At 36.4% G+C, this 23,124-nt stretch overlaps 1 protein-coding gene and 1 non-coding gene across 39 annotated transcripts in view; one reads left to right on the plus strand and one right to left on the minus strand.

Annotated features, from left to right (window-relative positions):
* CSNK1G1 (casein kinase 1 gamma 1) overlaps positions 1–23,124 on the minus strand; it is a 169,357-nt gene that overhangs the window by 84,731 nt on the left and 61,502 nt on the right. Inside the window, exon 2 of one of the 38 annotated variants that reach the window (XM_077881458.1) lies at positions 4,879–5,010. The exons of the other annotated variants lie outside the window; for them this stretch is intronic. The gene's annotated coding sequence lies outside the window, so the exon portion shown is untranslated. The remainder of the gene's footprint in view (positions 1–4,878; positions 5,011–23,124) is intronic. 38 annotated transcript variants of the gene reach the window in all.
* On the plus strand, positions 10,019–10,122 carry LOC144303697 (U6 spliceosomal RNA). Its single transcript, XR_013370675.1, has one exon. It is a non-coding gene; the product is annotated as a U6 spliceosomal RNA (small nuclear RNA).

Here is a 23,124-nt window from a genome sequence, read left to right on the forward strand (position 1 = left end):
AAGTAGAAAATAGGTATTTTTTTCTCTATATATTAATTGCATTAAGCGCCTAAAAATTGGTGTTCCTGATTAATCCTCTCACCAAAAACATTTTTTAATAGATTTTATTTATTTGATAGAGAGTATACACACACCAGAGAGCTCGAGCAGGGGGAGGGGTAAGGGGAAGAGGAAGGGCAGAGAAAGCAGCAACTCTCCGCAGAGCAGGGAGTCCAACATGGGGCTCAATCAGTGGACCCTGTAATCATGACCTGGGCCGAAGGCAGACACTTAACCAACTGAGAGCCACCCAGGCGCCCCACTAAAAACATTTAAAAAAATCTATTTGATGAGATTGTGAAAAGGATACTAATAACGGGGAGAGGATAGTTGAAGTAGAAACAGCCAGTAGAAGCAGATTAAAACCCAATAGAGGCAGGGCATCTCATACCTGTGTGAATTCCCTTGCATGTATAAAGTTAAATTCGATTTTCTCCTGTTTAAAAAAACTCCAACTTGGCCACAGACTTATCCCCATATCAGATATAATACCGCATAAAGATTTTTCAGGACAGTCCTTCCTGGCACAGTATAAGCACTGTTATTGTGACCCCAAACCAATTTTGGCACAAAGCTAACCCTAAGAACTTAGTATCTCTTAAAGGAAAATGGTCAAGTTTAAAATTGTAAACAGGGATCCCTGGGTGGCGCAGCGGTTTGGCGCCTGCCTTTGGCCCAGGGCGCGATCCTGGAGACCCGGGATCGAATCCCACATCGGGCTTCTGGTGCATGGAGCCTGCTTCTTCCTCTGCCTGTGTCTCTGCCTCTCTCTCTCTCTGTGACTATCATTAAAAAAATAATAATAATAAAATAAAATAAAATTGTAAACACGTTTGGGAGTCTTTCAGAATTGGACACCACCACCCTACCCAGCCAGTTTTTCAGCAGTAAGAATTCCTACGGCGGGTAGAGGTACCAGAATTCACCCCTTACTCATTTAAAGTATAACATGCCTTTACTGTCAAAAAATTAACTTAACCAACCTTTGAAGTACATGCTTAATGTAACAGATCTTCAATTCAACTGATACAATATTTAAGTGAAGAAAGGTGCTTGTGTAAGTATAACGGAGTACTAAACCTAGATTCTGATCTGTGAGCAAAAAAACAGAGGAGGGCAGCCCGGGTGGCTCAGCGGTTTAGTGCCACCTTCAGCCCAGGGTGTGATCCTGGAGATCTGGGATCGAGTCCCACGTCGGGCTTCCTGCGTGGAGCCTGCTTCTCCCTCTGCCTGTGTCTCTGCCTCTCTCTCTCTCTCTCTCACTCTCTCTCTCGCTCTCTGTGTCTCTCATGAATAAATAAATAAAATCTTAAAAAAAAAAAAAAAAAGAAAACAGAGAAGGCAAATCAGGAGCTCTCAGGGAAGAAATTATTTTCTTTCTTTCTTCCCCCTAATTACTTCCCAACCACCCACCTCTGCCCAGAATCTTTAAAAATGAGTAGGATTTAAAAAAAAAAAATGAGTAGGATTTTAATAGATGAAGGGGAAAAGGCATCCCAAGGCAAAGAAACTGTATGAACAAACAAAAAAGTGACAAAGTAGATGGTACAGTCTAAGAATGATAGGTGGTCTGGGAATAGATGGACTATAAATTCTATCATGAGGATCAGGAAAGGGTAGAAATAGGCAAAGAATGGTTAGGGTAGCAAAAGAGACTAGAAAAGCAAGGCTCAGGACTTTTAAGAAAAGTCCTCAATGCCATCTTAAAGTTTAAAACAAAAGGTTTTAAAGTAGCATGGTGACATGAATAGATCTGTGATTCTAAATAACAATTTGTGAGGAAGCATAAACAATGAGTCAGAAAAATAAGAGACCAGGGGCCCATGGGTGGTGCAGTCGGTTAAGCCTCCAACTCTTGTGTTGGCTTCAGGTCATGATCTCAGGGTTTTGAGATTGAGCCCCACATCGGGTGCTGTGCTCAGTGCAGTCTGCTTAAGACTCTCCCTCTGGGCATCCCTGGGTGGCTCAGTGGTTCAGCGCCTGCCTTCAGCCCAGGGCATGATCCTGGAGACCCGGGCTTGAGTCCCATGTCAGGCTCCCTGCATGGAGCCTGCTTCTCCCTCTGCCTGTGTCTTTGCCTCTCTCTGTGTGTCTATCATGAATAAATAAATAAAATCTTTAAAAAAAAATAAAAAAGACTCTCCCTCTGTCCTTCCCCTCCATGCTCTCTAAAATAAATAAAAAATCTTTTTTAAAAAGAAGAAAAATAAGAGACCAGAGGCAGCAGAAATTGTTTGAACATTTAATATCCATCTTATGCAGATTATCAGACATCTAAGATGAGCAACACTTAGTTTTCACCCCAGAAGAGACTGTATTCTAGCTCCTCACACAGGGCCTTGCACAGGCAGCTCAATTTTTAAATTATTTTTTTTAATTTTTAAATTATTAATCACATACTGTGATGAATTAAAAGAGGAATATGAACAAGTCAAGTCGGCACTCGAGGGGAGCCTTGAAGGACAAACAAGAGGAGACAATAAAGGATATTTCCTAGTGTATAAAAAAATACTAACTTGAATAGTGAGGTGGAAACAGGATAGAAAATGCACAGAATCTGATTTACTGCAGGTGGACCAATATGAATGAAGCACAAAGTATACAGAGAGAAATGGTGAGGAGTAAAGCCAGAAAGATCCAGTAGGGACAGAATGTGAATAACCTCAAATGCCAGGTTCTTACTCTGAGGTATGCACAACCACGCATACATGGAGATGTGTCAGGGCATAAGCTACACAAATAAGACATGCTTTTCCTAGATCCTCACTTTTCTTTGAAGATTTGGGAAAAATCTTTTTTTATAGTAAAACAAACTTATTATAGAAACTGCACAGATTTCGTTTGAAGAAAAAAAATGCAAGAGTTTAAAGAAATCCCAGGCACTTATGGATATATGCTTCTTGCAGAGTCTAGGGAGTCTCAGCAATCAGTCGGGAAGCTTTTTCTCATTTTCCCTGTGTTCTGCTAGGTGGCCCAGTTTTCACAATGCACTTCACTTTCTACAGGGTGAACCTTCCATCTCCTGTGAGTCAGGTGATACCAGGGAGGGAGGTGATTTAGCCATCCAACTGCTTCATATATAGACTTACCACTAAACTCTCTGTTTTTACTCCTTTGCATCCTCACTTTCTGAGTTTCCAGTGTCTCCAATTCTTGAGCTCAACTGGCATATTTTATGTTACAAACTGGCTTATCCTTTCAATCATCAGCTTTCTCTGGACTGCTACGTCAGTTACCATTTAACCATCTGCTTTCCAGCTTCCAAAATTCTGTTAACATTTTTCACCTGTTCTCCTCTTCTCTCCCACTTTTTTTGGTTCCTTGTGGTTTTATGACTTAAAAGGTCAAAAAGAATTTTCAACTCATCTTTTTATCCCCAGCAACAAACATAATACCTGATTTGTAATAGGTAACAGATGCTGGCTGCAGTGAACCAAATTGATGTAACATACAGAAGGTTCTGAGAAAGTTCTAGGGTAGTAAAAAAAGAAGCCTAGTTTACAATCAGATATGGATAATCCTAAATGCAAATACAGGAGTTCTGACTTCCTTATTCAGCCTGCTGTGAACCAACAAAGGTCTTGTGCTAAAAGAAAAAGCATGATGGTGGAATATTAATATTAATCTGGCCCCAAAGTATAAAATAGAGAAGAATACCCAGAAAGATGAAAGGGGAAGCTTTGATAGCAGAACATTTAAAGAATGACATCTACCACAAACTATGTGGTTATGAGCATTACATGACTTAGAATTTGTAAACTGCAAGGTGCTAGATAAACCTAATTTTTATCTAATTCTTTTATTATTGCAGGGTATGAGCCAATGTTTCCTGGCAGAAAACAACTTAAAAAATACAATTTATAATCAAGGCATTTCAAAGAAAAAACTAATAACCTTTGGATTATATGTAAACATGAGGGATACTGAAAAGAGGAGGGTCAAAAATAATGGCTCCATTAGTGAAGAACAGAAAGAGCCAAGAGAGGAGGCACTCTTCTACTCTACCATGATGATGCCTCCTTTCAAGGTTCCATTAAACCTAAAAGTAATAGATAATTATGAAACATCTCTCAGCTTCAATTTTCATACCTATATAAAAAATATAATTGCAGAAACATAATGAATGAGACAGCCTATGTTAACACCAAATGTGATGGCTGATACATCACAAAATGCTGGCTTATGTTTGCTTACTTTCTCTGGGGGCACCAAAAGAACTGAACACATGTCACCCTCTTACAAAGCAATTATCCTTATTCCTAAGAGGCAATGGAGGTGACTGGATAATTCTCTTAAGCTATGCATCACTCAAATGAATTCCTCTGCCAGAGGGCATTATTAAGACTGAACAGGCCAACACAAAATGCAGCCATGTGGAAGGCTAGACAATAACTCAGCCACTATCCTCTTGTGATATACTTAAAAATTTTGCTCTGGAAGAATTACAAAAATAGAGGGTTAAAATCCTGCCCATTTAAAATGAACGACTGCTTCAACTGAAATGTATTTATTAAGTATATATATTTAAAACATATAAATAACTGAGAAAGGCAGGCAGTTTAATGGACAGCGAAATACCATCGATCAGATGCACAATCCCAAGCACTCAAAGCTTTTAGTATCTGTTGCACAAAATCCACAATGCTTCCCACGCTGACTTCCTGGCTATGAGTTCTTTTATTGTTAATGGAAATGAAACTGCATTACATAGTAGTTTCTGGAGCTTTACATCTAAACTCAGCCCTTTTGAAGCAGCAGTCCTGGATGTGATGCCGCCCATAAAACCCACTGCATCAAAACTTCCTATTTCAGTAAGTCACCTACAGAGACAACATTTACCGTAAGCTTCATCAGACACAGCATTATTTCAAAGAACCAGCAGGTCTCAGTTCTCAGAGTCACACTGATAAAGGAACATACAGCCTCAGGTTCCCAGTTTAGTTAGATCTCCAGCTGTCACATTTTCTTGCCCTAAAGTGAAAGTAGTACATTTATAAATTACTACCTAGAACTGTAAAAAGAAAATAATCCAGCCAAATGAACTTGAGGTATTTTGTTTTAAAACAAGAAACCACTTTTACATAACTCAGATAGGTTACCGTGTCTATTTAGGGCCAAGAGGACAGGCTGGCCTAATGCCTTCACTACCCAGAGAACATCTTTTTAAGCAGGCAGTATGATTAGGGGTAAGGAGATAACAAAACATCACTACAACTTTAAAGAAAAAAGCCACAAATCCTTTTAATTTTTACTACCTTAATTCTACTAGTATATTAGTATAATGTGCAGAAATATTTCCCAAATGGTTAGCAAGAATAATTTCTCCTGGTGTTAAGTTTTTTGAAGGGATTACTTATCAAATCATTAGTATATTATAAAAAAAAACCTATTACATCTTGCTTAACACTTAGAACAGTATAGAGCACTTACTATTAATATGCAAAAACATTTGTATTTATTTATATTAAACATGACTATTTTAGACCATATTAAAATGTTTTCTCAACTGCAGGACATGATCTATTCGTGGAATGTGAAACAAATAAATACAGAGGATCCTGACCAACATGTCCTTTAAAGAAATATAGCCTAAAATAAAAAATAAATACACACTTAGCAAGGGTATTATTTCATGAAATGTTTGCTGCAGATATACATACATATTAAACTATGTATGTATTGGATCACAATATAATTTATTTTTTAGTGTAGGTCATAGTGAAAAAAATAAAAAATAAAAACCTTCCAGGGGTACCTGGCTGGCTCAATTGGTGGACCATGGGACTCTTAATCTCAGGGTCATGAATTCAACCAAAAACAAAATACTTATGAATAAACCTAACCAAAGAGGTGAAAGACTTGTACTCTGAAAACCATAAGACACAGATGAAAGAAACTGAAGATGATACAAAGAAAAAGGAAAACATCCCATACAAATAGCATTAAAATGTCTATACTACTCAAAGCAATCTACACCTTTAATACGATCCCTATCAAAATACCAATAGCATTTTTCACGGAGCTGGAACAAACAATCCTAAAATTTGTATGGAACCACAAAAGACCCCAAATAGCCAAAGCAACCTTGAAAAAGAAAAGCAAAGCTGGAGACATCACAATTTGACTTCAAATTATATCACAAAGCTGTAGTAATCAAAACAGTAAAGTACTAACACAAAAAGAGACACACAGATCAAAGAAACAGAGACTCCAGAAATGAAATCATAACTATGTGGTCAGTTTAATCTTTGACAAAGCCAGAAAGAATATCGAATGCCAAAAACACAGTCTCTTTAACGAATGGTGTTGGGAAAATTGGACACCAACATGCAAAAGAACGAAACTGGACCACTTTCATACACCATACACAAAAAAGGACTCAAAATGGATGAAAGGCCTAAATGTGAGACTTGAAATCATAAAAATCCTAGAGGAGAATACAGGCTACAGGCAGTAACCTCTTTGACTTCAGCCATAGCAACTTCTTTCTAGATATGTCTCTAGAGGCAAGGGAAACAAAAGCAAAAATAAACTATTAGGGCTTTATCAAAGTAAAATGCTTCTGCACAGTGAAGGAAACAATCAATAAAAGTATAAGGCAGTTTATGGAATGGGAGAAGATATCCAAGTGGCATATCTGATAAAGGGTTAGTACCCAAAATCTATAAGGAAATTATTAAAAAAAAATAATAAAACAACAAAAAAGGAAATTATCAATCTCAACATCCAAAAAATGAATAATTCAGTGAAAAATGGGCAGAAAAAATGAACAGACATTTCTCCAAAGGAATCATCCATATGGCCAACAGATACATGAAACGATGCTCCACATCACTCATCATCAGGGAAATACAAATCAAAACTACAATGAGATATCACTCCACACCTGTCAGAATGGCTAAAATCAACAACACAGGAAACAACAGGTGTTGCAAGAATGGAGAAAGGGGAACCCTCATGCACTATTGGTGGGAATGCAAGCTGGTGCAGACACCCTGGAAAACAGTATGAAGGTTTCTCAAAAAGTTAAAAATAGAACTACCCTACAATCCAGCAATCACATTACCAGGTATTTAACCAAAGAATACAAAAATACTAATTCAAAGAGATACATGTACCCTCATGTTTATAGCAGCATTATCAACAATAGTCAAATTATGTAAAGAGCCCAAGTGTGGACTGAGTGATGAACAGAGAAAAATGTGGTATATAGATATATATAATGGAATATTACTCGGCCATAAAAAAGAATGAACTCTTGCCATTTGTAATGACATGGATGGAACTAGAGAGTATTATTACACTAAGTGAAATAAGTCAGAAAGAGACAAATGCCATATGATTTCACTCATATGTGGAATTTAAGAAACAAAATAAAGAAGCAAAGGGAAAAGAGAGAGAGAAGAGAAATCAATAAACAGACTCTTAATTAATTACAGAGAACTGATGGTTACCAGGGGAGGAGCAGAGGGAATGGGTGAAAAAGGTGATGGAGATTAAGGAGTGCACCTGCTGTGATGAGCACCAGGTATTGAATGGAAGTGTTAATCACCACACTGTACACCTATAACTAATATCACACTGCATGTTAACTAGAATTTAAATAAAACATATAGATACATGTGAAAAAATTATTCCAAATAAAAACCTTCTGAAAAGTAGTTTCAAAAATCTCAATTTGAGTCAGTGATAGGCTTAGCTTTATTGACTTTCCTAAACTATTAAACACAATATTATGATCAATCTGTAAGAAAAATGCGGGGTTTCTAGTGGCTCAGTTTGGAATGACGCTCAGTAGAGTAAAAGAAGGTGTGGGAGTATCATTTATAAATGGGGTCAAAGAAAGAACCACGTACTCTGTTTCAAGAAGGTAGCCTGTGAAGTACTTACAGAGGCCTATGCTTTATTAAGCAAATGTGCAAAACTGTCCACATCAAAGTGGTAAGAAAAAAATCTGAATCACCTCAGAAAGCATGATATGCAGAAAAATATTTAAGTATTTTTTTTGTATTCTGTAAAATTTTAAAGTTATATAATGATTACCCATGTAACCTCACCCAATTTCAAAAAATAATTTTGAAGCAAATCCCAGGTATTATATTTTATTAATAAATATTTCATTATGAATCCTTAACAGATTTGGAGTAGTCTTTCAAAACAGGTAGATTACTTGCTATTTGAAGACTTCTGCAATACAAATGTGGAAAATTAAAAGACCAAATGAAGACACAGGGACAAGGAGAAGGTTATGGCACTAGTCAGAAATTTCATTCAGGAAGAAAAGTCCAGTTGGTCCTTTGAAAAGCAAAAGAATTGAGTGAAAGAAGACAACTATGAACAGAGTTCAAGGTAAAGCAATTGACTCTAGAAAAACTAAAACCATGGATTGTCAATAATTTGAACTTGGTCGTTAGGTAAAAACAGTCTGTTATTAGTATTTTTGTTGTCGTTGTCTTATCTAGGAATCTAATGTCAAATCTGAAGGCATGAAGATTTAGCTTTATCATCTATGAGTTTTATAGTCTGGATTTAGTTCTTTGATCCATTGTGTATTAATATTTGTGTATGGTATGAGGTACAGGCTCAAATTCAATCCTTTGTATCTGAGTATCCAGTTGTCTCAGCACACTATTTGTTGAAAAAATTATACTTTCCCCTTTGAATGGTCTTGGCATACTGATCAAAAAGCAATGGACCAGTTCGTATCTGATTCTCAATTCTGTTCCATTAATCTATTATATCCATTCTAAATCTATTCTAATGTAACTACCACTAGCATTAGATCACTGCTGCTTTGTAGTAAGTTTTGAAATCAAAAAGTGTAAGTCATGGAAATTTGTGGGTTTCTAAAAATTTTTATTTATTTATTTGAGAGAAAGCATGAGAGAGAGCATGAGAAAGAAGAGAGACAGCACAAGCAGCAGGGAGGGATAGAGGGAGAAGCACTCTCCACCCAGCAGGGAGCCCAATGCAGTAGTTGACCTGGGATTGTCACCTGAGCCAAAGGCAGATGCTTAAAAGACTGGGCCAAGCAGGTGCCCTGTTCTTGTTTATCAGTACCGTTTTGGCTCTTGTGCATACCTTGCAACTCCATATAAACTTCAGGATCAGCCTGTCAATTTCTACAAAGGCGGCAGTTTGAATTCCTTTTTTTTTTTTTTTTTTTAAGATTTTATTTATTCATGAGACACACAGAGAGAGGCAGAGATACAGAGGGAGAAGCAGGCTCCACACAGGGAGCCCGATGTGGGACTAGATCCTGGGAATCCAGGATCACGCCCTGAGCCAAAGGCAGATGCTCAACTGCATTTAGGACAGGGACTGTGTTGAACTAGAGATCAATCTGGGGAATATTACCATTTTAACAATATTAAGTTTGATCTTGAATATCAATGTCTTTACATGTATTTAGGTCTTCTTTCAACATTTTATAGTTTTCAGAGTATAAATTCTATACTCATTTTGTTAAATTTATTCTCTTCTGATAGTATTGTAAATAGAACTGTTTTCTTAACTTCATTTTCAGATTAAACATAAATACTTTCGTTTAATAAAATTTGGACCTCTTCTCTCATGACCCATTACTAGAAGCATATTATGTCTTATAATTAGAAAAGTATTAGGGGGTGGGGTGCCTGGGTGGCGCTTAAGTGTCTGACTCTTGATTTCAGTTCAGGTCATGATCTCAAGGTCATGAGATCCAGCCCCACATCAGGCTCATTCAACACATAGTCTGCTTGAGATTCTCTGCCTCTCCCTCTGACCTATCCCCTGATAACACTCTCTCCCCCATCCAATCAAATCAATCAATCAATCAATAAAATACTTTAAAGTATTAGTATCTTTTAAACTCTAACTAGGAAACCTTTTATATAAATGAATTTTCCAAATAAGTGACACTCCTTCAATAAAAGCTAAAAAGTAAAATCTCTTACAATGAAAAGGTTTCTGAAGTTTCAATCTTCATAAAAAGTATCTAGCACTCATTTTGGAAGCACATACACCAGAACTGAAATGATACATAGATTAGAATGGTCCCTGTGCAAGGATGACATGCAAATCTGTGAAGTGTTCCATATTTTTTTTTTACAAGTTTCCAATTATAAATAACCAAGCAATGGGGATGTAATGTGTAGAATGGTAACTACAATAAATAATGCTATACTACATATTTATAAGTTGTTCAGAAAGTAAATCTCACAAGCTCTCATCATAAGAAAAACAATTGGTAACTATGTATGATGACAGATGCTAACTGGACTATAATGACCATTCTAGGGATCCCTGGGTGGCGCAGCGGTTTGGCGCCTGCCTTTGGCCCAGGGCGCGATCCTGGAGACCCGGGATCGAATCCCACGTCGGGCTCCCGGTGCATGGAGCCTGCTTCTCCCTCTGCCTGTGTCTCTGCCTCATTCTCTCTCTCTCTCTGTGACAATCACAAATAAAATAAAAAAAAATAAATAAAAAAAAATAATGACCATTCTATAGTATATACAAAAATATCAAATTATGTTGTGCACCTGAAACTAATTTATATGCCAATTATACATCAAATAAAATTGTTTTTATGGTTGACTTATCTTAGAGAGAAAGAGAAAGAGAGCATACAAGTGGAGAAAGGGGTAGAGGGAGAAGGAGAGAGAGACCCCCTCAATGAGCACAGACCCCAACACAGGGCTTGATCTCACAATCCATGAGATTATGACCTGAGCCAAAATCAAGAGTCAGACACTTAACCAACTGAGCCACTCACACACCCCTAAAAAACTTTAAGAATATCCAAAGTTTTAAAAAATGACTCTAGTCAAGATGAATAATAATTATATCACATCACTCGAGTGACACCCTTAAAGGTTAATGGAGTATATAAGGCTATTCTGCCTAGACGGCTCTGCTTTGCATACTCTGTCCCCTCCCTTGCTATCTGTCCGCTAGCGATTACTTCTTGATTTACCAACACCCTCTCCCATGTTTCTTATATGGGAGACTAAGAAAAGTGTAAGTGTGTTATAAATCCATATAAAATATGAAGACAGAGGCTTTAAGGAAAAGACTTTAGTTCTAAAATACAGAAACTTGGGCAACCCCGGTGGCCCAGCGGTTTAGTGCCGCCTTCGGCCCAGGGCGTGATCCTGGAAACCCAGGATCGAGTCCCACGTTAGGCTCCCTGCATGGAGCCTGCTTCTCCCTCTGCCTCTCTCTCTCTCTCTCTCTCATGAATAAATAAATAAAATGTTTAAAAAAATAAAAAAATAAATAAAACACAGAAACTTTTGGGTACATAGGTCCTAAGATGTCTATTTTGGCTGCTAAGACATTTAAAATTTTTTACTGTTGTTTTGGTTTATTTGCTAGTCATCAGCTTTGGTGTTCCACAGAGCCAGAACTTGTTACAAAAAATGATACCATATGCAGTTTTACTGTAGCATGGCTAAAAATTTCAGCAAATGTAGTTTACAATTCTAATTTACCTTAATGTTAACTTATACTCTATATAAATTTTTGTGAAAAAATAATCAAATATTCTGAAAATATAGATATATTAGAGTATTTGTAGAAAATTATACTTGTATCACTGATACATAAATTTCCTGCCCAAAATATATAAAACAAAATTAATTTTCTCCAATAAGCTATGAGGATGATGTTATAGTTCTGATAATTATCTTTATGAAAATGTTTATTGTATTATTTACTTATAATAATAATAAAAATCTACAAGTAATGAGAAGCCCAATTATATGGTAACAATTGTGGTAATCCACTTGATGAAAAAGAATATAGCCATTAAACTTGTAATCACGAAAATCATATTAGCAATTTAGTAAATAAAAAAGCAGAATCCCAAAGCATATCCAACTTTGTTTAATGTAAGTGCATATATATGTATTTGTGAGTTAAAAAAATTATGTACATTATATATACACATGACAAAACAAAGACGTGCTTTAATTTTCTGTGATGCTACAATTCTACCACAACAAACTAACAAAAACAATACAAAGCTAGCTTCATGAGTTGCACTTTCTGGATGATCAAATCCAAACCATCTAATTATTATTTAGTTTAATGAAATCTCTGAAATAGTTTACAAAATAAAGATAAATCAAAAAGTAGCAATACAACCTCAAAAAGCCATGTTAACTTTTAGTTTCATGGCACAAACATTAGCCTAAACTACCTAGAAGAGCCCTTTAATCATAGAAACACAAAATTACTTAAAATCACAAAGCATTTATTGTTGAAGCAAAACCATCCAAACTGGAGAAACTCCCCAGTATTATTCCTTACATACCAGTACCACTAGATAAAGCTTGTTCTGTGTTGTTTTTACAATAAAAAAAAAAAAAAAAAAATCAGGGGGGCCGGGATGGCTCACTCAGTTGGTTAAGCATCCAACTCTTGATTTTGGCTCAACTCATGATCTTGGGGTCATGGGGTCACACCTGTGTTGGGCTCCATGCTCAGCAGAGTCTGCTTGTCCCTCTCCCTCCCCTCCATGCACGCTCTCTCAAATAAATAAAATCTTAAAAATATATATATAAAAAACTAAATACCTTCCAAGTTTTTAAGAAAAATTACAATTTTTTGTGGGAAGGGGGAATGAGATCAGAAGTTCTTATTAATTTGTGCTCTCCAGTGGGGGAAAAGATGACATGTAATGCCTTCCCAGTTTTTTTTGCCATCAATAGGATAAAGTCCATGATCTACACATCATGGCCCACACCTCATCAAGAAAGGACTGCTGACATCTCTAGCCTCACATCCCCCACTGTACCTTATTAAAATAAAAATCTCAGGGCAGAATAAGGTACAGTGTTCATAATATCCTCCTCCACTTTGATTTTATTCTAAATTCGAAAATACATGCTTTGCAAAATTGAAAATAAATAAAAAATAATAATTAGCCAATGCTTTCCTTCCCTCCTTACCTCCCAGATAATTCCTGTAGATTAAAGTTGGGGATGGTCCACTATAAAAATTAAATAATGTTACTTAAAGAAAGGATTATTGGCTATCATTTTATACTTTATATTTCTTTTCCTAATAATAGGCAATTGTACTAAATGCCAACGACTATCATTTTTGGAATGAGATATTCTAGTGCCCTTTTTTTTTTTCTGGATTTTTTTTTTTTTTTTTTTTGGATCTAGTGCCCTTTTAATTTTTTTATCATCATGTGGTATTTTCAACCACACACTTAAATGACAAGTGGTAAGTTTACAAGAACAAAAATAATCTATTTGGGATGTCCCAGATCTGGACTCTGATTTCAACTCTGTGGCAAACTAGTTTATTTTAGCTTAACCAAGTCATTTAGTCTCTAATCTCTTTCCAATGCCAAGGTTCCTTACAGGCCTAAAACTTAACTATTACTTTTGTTGTTCTGGACTTTATATACCATTAGTGATGGCAGTAATCCGCTAACTAACGCTTTGTTGATAGTTAAAACAACTACTAATCTACCTTACTATCTCATCAGCTAGCTCATATTCCTATATGTTTCTAGAATATCTCAAAAGTCTGTCAAATAAATGCTTCGCTGAATAAAAAGGTATAATGCATTGAGGTATCTGGCTTAACACGGCAGATAAAAAAGATGCATTTATCTTTATTTCTCTCCAAAACCCCACTGAAATGACCAAAAACAAAACAAAACAAAAAGACAAATAAAGGAAATGAGAAAAGAGCAGACTCAAGATGTCAACATTCAGAAGTAGTGAACAGACAAGACCTGAGAAGGCAGACCTATACCACAGAGGAAAAATCTAAATGCTAAGACTGCCTAATAAGATTGATAGAAAGCTTACAATTCTGTTGGAAACTTGAGAAGATGAGGATCCCTGGGTGGCTCAGCGGTTTAGCACTTGCCTTTGGCCCAGGGCGTGATCCTGGAGTCCCGGGATCGAGTCCCACATTGGGCTCCCTGCATGGAGCCTGCTTCTCCCTCTGCCTGTGTCTCTGCCTCTCTCTCTCTCTTTGTGTGTCTCTCATGAATAAATAAATAAAATCTTAAAAAAAAGAATTAAGAAGTACTGATACTTGATTTGTACAGAATTTTCTTAGTTATCCACATATCTTGCATTAATTCTTGACTTTCCTTTTTTTTTTTTTTTTTAAGATTTTATTTATTTATTCATGAGAGAGACAGGGAGAGAGAAAGGCAGAGACACAGGCAGAGGGAGAAGCAGGTTCCATGCAGGGAGCCCAATGTGGAACTTGATCCCAGGACTCCAGGATCAAGCCCTGGGCCGAAGGCAGGTGCTAAACCACTAAGCCACCCAGGGATTCCCAGTATTCTTAATTCTGAGGGAAGGGAGATGGGGTTGTACATGAAAGAAAATATAATAACAGTGCTCTCAAAGCTCAGCTGTGAACAATATTTTCACAGTCATAAGACTATAAATGTAGAAAAATAGTTTAAGTATAATAAGTATATTGGGAGAATGTGGGTAGTGCTTGGGATGGTGTATACAAGAAAAATAAAAAACAATATTTAATAACACTTAGAAAAAAGGAGGTATCTAGAGGACATTGTTAAAAGAGTTGAAATGCTTTCTTGTAGAGATTAGAACTTTACAACCTATGCCATATGGTTGTTTTCATCAAAATTAGACTATAATAGGGGCACCTGGCTGGCTCAGTTAGTAGAATATGCAACTCTTGATCTCAGGGTTTTGAGTTTGAGCCCCAAATTAGGTATAGAGATTACTTTAAAAATAAATTCAAATTAAAAATTAGATTATAAAAAATATATATCTATTGCATCCTCTTGCACTAGTAACCGAACTCAGGAAAAAACTGGATTAATCTAGCATGATCTGCTCAGAAAGTCCACTTTGGCTGGCAGTAAGTTCCACTTCCTTTGATAAAAGCTTTACCTTTTTGGAAAAGTTCAGATAGTTTTCTCCTTAAGATGCATGATGACATTACGTACATATTGATTCTGAACTCTCTTCATAATCAAATCAAAGTCATCTTTGCTTCACAGTCCTGCCCACACAATTCCAGATTGGTTTTAGAATTCCTGGAAACTTCACCATTAAATTCTCCTGATAAACTAGCCAAGATGCATAATCCTGCAAGAATCCTCTCTGTGGCACTTCTAAATTTGCCTTATTAACGTGATGCAGACTGTGTGTCAGCGAATGTAGTTGAAGTGCTTGACTCCTACCGTTTTTTGATGGATTATGCTGACAAAAAAAAAATTCTTCCTCAAGATCTGTTAAAGCTGTTTAATCTCAACAAACTCTGAGTTAGAACCATACTCAAAAGAAATAATTAAGAAAGGCTATAATTCCAAAAGAAATTTAAACTACAATACTACTAAGAACAAGAATTTTATACTTATTTGTAGTTTTCTCAAGAAAATTAAAATGACTTATTTCTGGAATCATAATTTTATTTTATTTTATTTTTTTAAGATTTTACTTATTTATTCATGAGAGACACACAGAGAGAGAGGCACAGACACAGGCAGAGGGAGAGGCAGGCTCCATGCAGGGAGCCTGACGTGGGACTCGATCCCGGGTCTCCAGGATCACGCCCTGGGCCGAAGGCGGTGCTAAACCGCTGAGCCACCTGGGATGCCCTGGAATCATAATTTTAAATTAAACCCCTCTACACATACTGTGGACGCAAAAGAAAGGATATAACTGTTGCACACCTGTGAAGTGTGCATCTCTAACTGAGGGAGGAAAGTATTTTGTCAGATCTACAGCTTACTTTTTTTTAATTTTTTAAATTTTTTTTAAAGATTTATCTGTTTGTTTATTTATTTGTTTATTTATTTATTTATTTATGATAGACATGGAGAGAGAGAGAGGGGCAGAGACACAGGCAAAGGGAGAAGCAGGCTCCATGCCAGGAGCCCGACGTGGGACTCGATCCCGGGACTCCAGGATCGCACCCTGGGCCAAAGGCAGGCGCCAAATCACTGAGCCACCCAGGGATCCCCTATAACTTACTTTTAAATGGTGCAAACACAGACAGACATTTGCACACTCCCACACAAATGTACACACATCCCCAAAGATATAGAGCATATGGGACAAATTGGGTGTAGAGATTAACCGCTGGTAAATCTAGGTTAATAGTATATTGTGGATAATCACCATCCTATTCTTTTGCTTTTTAGTAAAATTTTAAAAATCTTCTTCAGGGGCACCTGAGTGTCTCAGTGGTTGAGCATTTGCCTTTGGCTCAGGGCTTGATCCCGGGGTCCTGGGATCGAGTCCCACATTGGGCTCCCTGCGTGGAGCCTGCTTCTCCCTCTGCCTTTCTCTCTGTGTCTCTCATAAAAAAACAAAATCTTAAAAAAAAAAAAACAAAACAAAACAAAAAAACACTTCTTCAAACAAGGTTGGAAAAAATTAAAACAAAAGTTTAAACAATATCTGTATTATATAAGTGCTCACTATGTATCAACACTGTATTAGGTGATTATATACATTATCTGAATTATAGCTTCAAAACAAATCTGTAAAGTAGATATTATTATTAATCTCATCTTAAAGAGGGTAAAACAAAAACAACTTGGAAAGGCAATATGACTCCAGGACTCTGACTTTTAGTCACTTGGGAAAAGAGAGTAATGACATGACTTCTAAACTTGTTTGTTCTGCCCAAAGACCCTACAAACTAACAAATGTATAGGAAAACCTTAACAATGTTGTAAAAGCATAATACATCAGTTTTTGTTTCATTAGTTGGCATGGTTTTTGGCTGATACAAACTTAGTTCTACATGTTCAAAATGTTACGATTACTAATAAACTATGAATAAAAAAGTATAAAAAAGTAACACTTGATTTTTTAATGCCTTCACTTTCAACCAGAGAATAAATACTCTTAAATTTTATCTTAAGCTTATATTCTTTCAGATGAATGATTTTCAAAAATTTTTTAACACAGCAGAGGGGCATCTGTGTAGTGCAGTTGACTGAGCATCCAACTCTTGGTTTCCACGCAGGTCATGATCTTGAGGTCATGGAATCGAGCCTCAAGTGGGACTCTATGCTGAGTGCAGAGTCTGCTTAAGACTCTTTCTTTCTCTCCCTCTGCCCCTCCTCACCCTCTTGTGTGTGTGTTTCCTCTCTCTCAAATAAAATCTTAAAAAAAAATTTTTTAACTCAGCAGAATGGTATCTTTTAAACAAAATCTTACTGAAAACTCAGTATATAGGTGAGAGCCTAACTCCTAACTCTTCCTTTCCTATCCTAAGAAATAAGGACTCTTAAGACCTAGTGGGATACAAAATGGAACCAAGGGTTTTAGAAAATACGCATCTGTAAACTGTTAATGATCACAACTGCCAAACATAGAACTGACTGGTAAAAGCTGAAGTTACAAATTCCAGTTTAAATTCATTAGTGATAGGTCATTCAGGTAAGGAAAGAACAATATGCAGAGATTTTGTCATGTACACCTTATTTTAGTCACAGAAATAAGTATCTTATTTTAGAAGCCAAGGAGGAGGGTGTCAAAGGACAAGCTGCTACCCTTGGCCAATTTACCTTCGTCAAAAACATCCTCCTGTGTTAATGTACTTTTACATATTTCGTCAGATACAAAAGATGAGAAAAAGCAAAAAAAATGAATTCTTCGTGCCTCCATTTCCTTATTTGCAAGTAAAAAGATTCTCTAACAATGTCCTATTTCATAAGGATAATATGAAGATTATTTTTTTTATTTATGAAGATTATTAAAATTATATGCAAGACTGTCTAGTCTAAGGGATCTCCCATTAACATAGGTACATACCTATTAGGATGTGAAAGAAATATTATATATTTATTCTTCCAACTAAGAAGAAAAACAAGCCATTATTTTTAGACTATAATAAATGTAGACAATATTTTCTTAACTCTGGAGGAATAGAATCATTTACATCTTTTTTTTTTAAGATTTTATTTATTTATTTATTCATGACAGACAGAGAGAAAGAGAGGGGGCAGAGACACAAGCAAAGGGAGAAGCAGGCTCCATGCAGGGAGCCTGACGTAGGACTTGATCCTGGGTCTTCAGGATCCGGCCCAGGGTTGAAGGTGGTGCTAAACCACTGAGCCACCTGGGCTGCCCAAATCATTCACATCTTGATGTTTACATGGTCTTTCTAGGCCTGATTCAGCAGAATACTCAAAATTTTAAAAAACTCCTCAAAATAGCCCCCATGTTTCTCAATTAATAAAAAAGGCAATCTGCACATCTCTTTCCACTCTATCATGTCTTTCTACCTTTTATTCACAATCATCCTTCATCAATCTTCCTTTCTCAAATCCTCAAAAATCCCTTATCTACTGAGGCAATATACACAGGGAAGACTCCACAGAAATAATCTTCCCACTGAGAAACAGGCAAAGACCACAAAGAAGCAACTCTTAAAAGAAGAAATATAAATCAATGTATAAAGACATTTTATGTGAACTTATACACATTTAATGAGACACCATTTCCCCCGTATCAGACTGGCATAGATCAAAAGATTCTAAATAATGCTCAAGGCTTTTGAAAGGGTAGGGAAAGAACCACCTATGCAAACACAGGCAGAAAGTAAAGAGAAATCATCTTTCTAGGGGGCTAACTTACAATATGCAACAAAATCACAGATACGTATATCCTTTGACTCAGAGTGTATATTTTCAGGATTTATCCTAAGAAAATAATCACCCAAGTTTGTACTACACGGATGTATTATAAGCATCTATAAGGATGCTCAATATAGTATTATTTAGAATATGAAAAAACAATTTATATACATATATAAATTGGCTAAATAAATTACAGAATAACTACAGACATTAAAACTGAATGATCTAGGAATGCCTGGATGGCTCAGTCTGTTAAGCATCTGACTCTTGATCTCAGCTCAGTCATGATCTCCAAGTCGAGAAATGGAACCAATATAGGGCTTTCACACTAAGTATGGAACCTGCTTAAGATTCCTTCTCTGTCTCTACTCCCCTATCTCACGCATGTGCACACTCTCAATCTCTTAAAAAAAAAAAAAAAAAAAAAAAAGAATTACCTATATTTAAAGTAAAATGAGAAGTCTGTGCTATAATAAGTGATAAAAGTAGGTTTATAGTACAATTTGATTACATTTCCAAATATGTCCTGATATACATTCTAGAAAATTAATCACATAAAAATAGTGGTTATCTTTGGAGAAACTTTTTTTTTTTTAAGATTTTATTTTTAAATAATCTCTAAACCCAACATGGGGCTCGAACTCACAACCTCAAGATCAAGAATCGCATGTTCTGCTGACTGAGCCACCCAGGCGCCCCTGAAGAAACTTCTAAAGTAAAATTTAAAAGACTCTTCTGACTTTTTAACCTCTTTCCTCTTCAAGCTTTTCCTCTTCCAGCATCCCTTAAATGCATCTTTCTCCCACTCATACAAACTCCGTAAAGTATCATCTTGTCCTCTGGGACTGCGTGTCCACAAACACCTACACGATGATGATTTCCTAATTCCTATCCGAAGCCTAAACTTTTCTTAGTCTCAGACTCACATTTTTGTTTATGTGCTACACACCCCTCGAATTCAATATATTCACCTGTCTACCTGCCCTCCTATCACCTACTTTAGTCCTATATTTCCTATTTCCATTAAAAGTTTCCTCATTCACTTGGTCTCTCTAAGCTGGCAAACTCATTTCATCTTTGAAAGCTTCCCCTCAAATACCTGGTGGTTCAAATCCTGCCTACAATCTACTTCTGAAATTTCTAATTCATCCCTTCCTCTTCATCTCACTGCCATTTTCAGAGCTAAGAGCTAAGGCAGGCCTACCCATTTCTGATTTAGAGTACAAAGCCAAACAAACATTTCTTAAGTATCCATTAACATTTCTAAAGTACACATTATATGCCATACCCAGTAAAAGGAGCCGAGAATATAAAGATTAATGAAGCAAAGTACTACCAATCAAGCTAATCTTGAGGCAGAGAGATGGAGGAAGATAATACAATGTGACAAATTCTACAATTAGAGCAAAATCCACAAGAATGTCAATTTCTTTCCTATCTGATCTAATCTTACAACTATCTGAATTATCTTTCTATCTAGAATACAAACCAGATCATGTCACTCTGTTGTAAAACCCTTGATGATTCTATTCCACTGCCTATAGGATGAAGTGCAAATGCTTTAATACCATCCAGACACTTCACAATCTGGTCCTAACCTACTTAATAGGCTCATCTATTACTTTTCTTTTACTTCACGTCTGTTAATGCAGTCATGTGTAACTAGCAGCTACTCCGATAATGTTTTGCGCTACTACTGCTGGAGAGCCCTTTTTCCTTGGGCCAACCAGTGGAAGTCCTGTCCTACTCTCAAATAATACTTCCTTCTTGAAACCTTCATTAACCTCTGCCAATACAGTTTTTATATAATCTAATACCTACCAATTCATATTATAATTTGTTTTCTTCTGTCACTACACTGTGAGATTGAGATTTTTTGTTTTTTTTTTTTTTTGAGATTGAGATTCTTAAGGACAGAAACTACATCATGGTTATTCTATCTTTCCCAAAGTTTAGTAAGATAGTAATTACTGAAGAAATATCTGTTAAATGGATGATGGGGTAGAAACAGGTTTGTAGAGACTAAAATGTACTAATCATTGTGTTATTTTCTTTGTTTCTCTATCTGGAATCCAGAGCTCTACCTAAATCCAGTGGTACTAAGGCCACTACCTCCCACCACCCTCAGATGCCAGGAGCCTGAAGGAGGCCATGGGTTTTTCATTCTTCCTAATTCATCTGGCCATCTATCCATCCATCGCACAGAATAACAACAGTAAATAACACATAGAATCCCCACCCTCCATTGGGGTTATATTCAAGTAAGCAGGGATAATTAACAGGTAAACAAATACAAATAAATCATTTCAGGTGGTGATCAATGTGATGAAAAAAATAAATGTTTGATGAGATAGAATACAGCTAGGGGAGAAATGTGCCATTTTAAATGGAGGTGGGGGAGAAATTACCGAAGGTTTCTCTGAGAAGGTAACAAAGGGTAAAGCCTGAAGGATGAGAAGCAACCACTTAAGCAAACTTTGGAAGAATTCTATAGTAGAAGGAACTTGAAGTGTAAAAGTTCTGAAGTAGAAATGCATTTGGCTGTTTGAGGGTCCATAAAAGAATGTGGCTAAAGAAATGAATTTGCAGAAGAAAGTATCGCCTTATAGGTGGTAGCCTTGGTGAAGCCCCCCATCTGCACCTGCTTTGAGTTTGGAATTTCCTAATTTACATCTTCTGTTGTCCACATAATCTCCTACTTATTGATATCACAGCTAAAGAGCAGTGGAATGGACTATATAGCATGCCCTATGTTAGGAAGATGTCAAATGATTGTGGAAGTACCTTTCTGGTTTCTGTTGCTAAGAAGTATTCCTAATGTCATGACAATATGGTCCTAGGGCTAACGAAAACCTGATAAGCACACAAGACTAAAACCACTTCAGAAGAAAGACAAGTCTTTCTACTGACCACAAGGCAAGCCAAAATGAAAACTACCAAATTATCCTAAATTCATATGAGGAAATAAAATACAACACTCTACTACTCTGAAATACATATGGGCTACAAATTTATCCTTTTAACTCAATAAGTTTTTCTATTCCTACGTAAACTTAAAGATCATATAATATGAAGCCAGACTTAAGTAATTAAGACATTTCCAGTTTTCACTTAAGTTTTTTCTCACCATTAGAGAAATCAAGCACTTTTATGATGTTCTGAGAAAGCAAGAATTTATATGCATCAAACTGCCTCTCAGTAGTAATTCTGTGGATGTTTATGTCATAATCTATTTAATTCAAGTTACTACTGTGATGTTAGAGCAAAGTCAATCCATTACATAAATGAATATTCACAAAACTAGCTGCTAAAACAACTCAGTAGTTGCTAGGAACTCAAGCAGTGTGAAATTACACATCTTTTCTCCTATTCTCAGTAGCATCTGCTAGATTTGCTAACTCGAATATCACTAAATATAAAAAGCCTTCCATTACACTAGCCAGGTCTTAAAATTCCAGGCTGCTGGCCTTCTACCAGCAAAAATAAATTCATACTCAGCATCCTTAAATTCAATTGTGCACCCAATGATCTCTCACCAGTGTAGTGATGCTTCCCTGAATATCTCTACCGGGGATCGGAGACAACATTTTTTCCTTCTTTTTTTTGCAGATCAGAAGTAGCAGAAGTGACAAACAATAATCATCTTACCTCACACGCTCCTATTTCCCCAGGGGCCAGAGTCTCTTACAACGGGTCTTCATAATAACCCATACCCATAACAGCTATGGAGAAAGGGCAAACACTTAGCCTAAAAGGGAACCTCTTTACATTCTCCATGGGGCTGTCCAACTTCATATACTTGTAAGATCTTTCATTTTCTCTTCCCAATTCACCCAGGGAAGAGCATTAAAAAAATTTATAAATACCTATTGTATCTTCTTCCCCATTTCACATCTTCAAACTGGTTGGTTTTGTAATTTTCATCATCATAGTCATAGATTCATACTTGAAATTTAAAAATCCATTTCCTTGGTTGGGAAATAAAATTGCATAATTTCTCCCTGGAGTTCTAGCTCAATCCTGATGTTGGTATTTCCAGGAAGAAATGCAAACATATTATCAGCTGGAAAGCCTCTCTAAACAGGATATATATCCTTACAGACTAAATCTAGGCATTATTCCGTAAGGATTTACCCCCTATCAGGGGTAGAGTGTAAGGCCTTACTCCCTTCTCAGAGTATGGTTCAAGGACTAACAACACCTAGGTCACCTAAAGTTTGTTAAAAAGATTTTAAGGCTGTACCTTTTAGACCAATTATATCAAAATTTTCATTTTATTGATATCTGTATGCAGATCTCTCTACATCATAAAATCTCAGAATTGGTGGTAAATTTACAAGCCTATCACACACAGAGGTGAACCCAGGATACAATTATAACTGATAATCACTTTAGTCTCCTTCACAAATTCTTTAGTTTTTATAATGACAGGCCCTCCTTAAAATAATTTCTCATGAAATTATAACTGCTTGTCTTAAAACACACCAAAGCTAATT

Source organism: Canis aureus, chromosome 32 (assembly GCF_053574225.1).
Source record: "Canis aureus isolate CA01 chromosome 32, VMU_Caureus_v.1.0, whole genome shotgun sequence".
NCBI classification, from domain to species: Eukaryota; Metazoa; Chordata; class Mammalia; order Carnivora; family Canidae; genus Canis; species Canis aureus.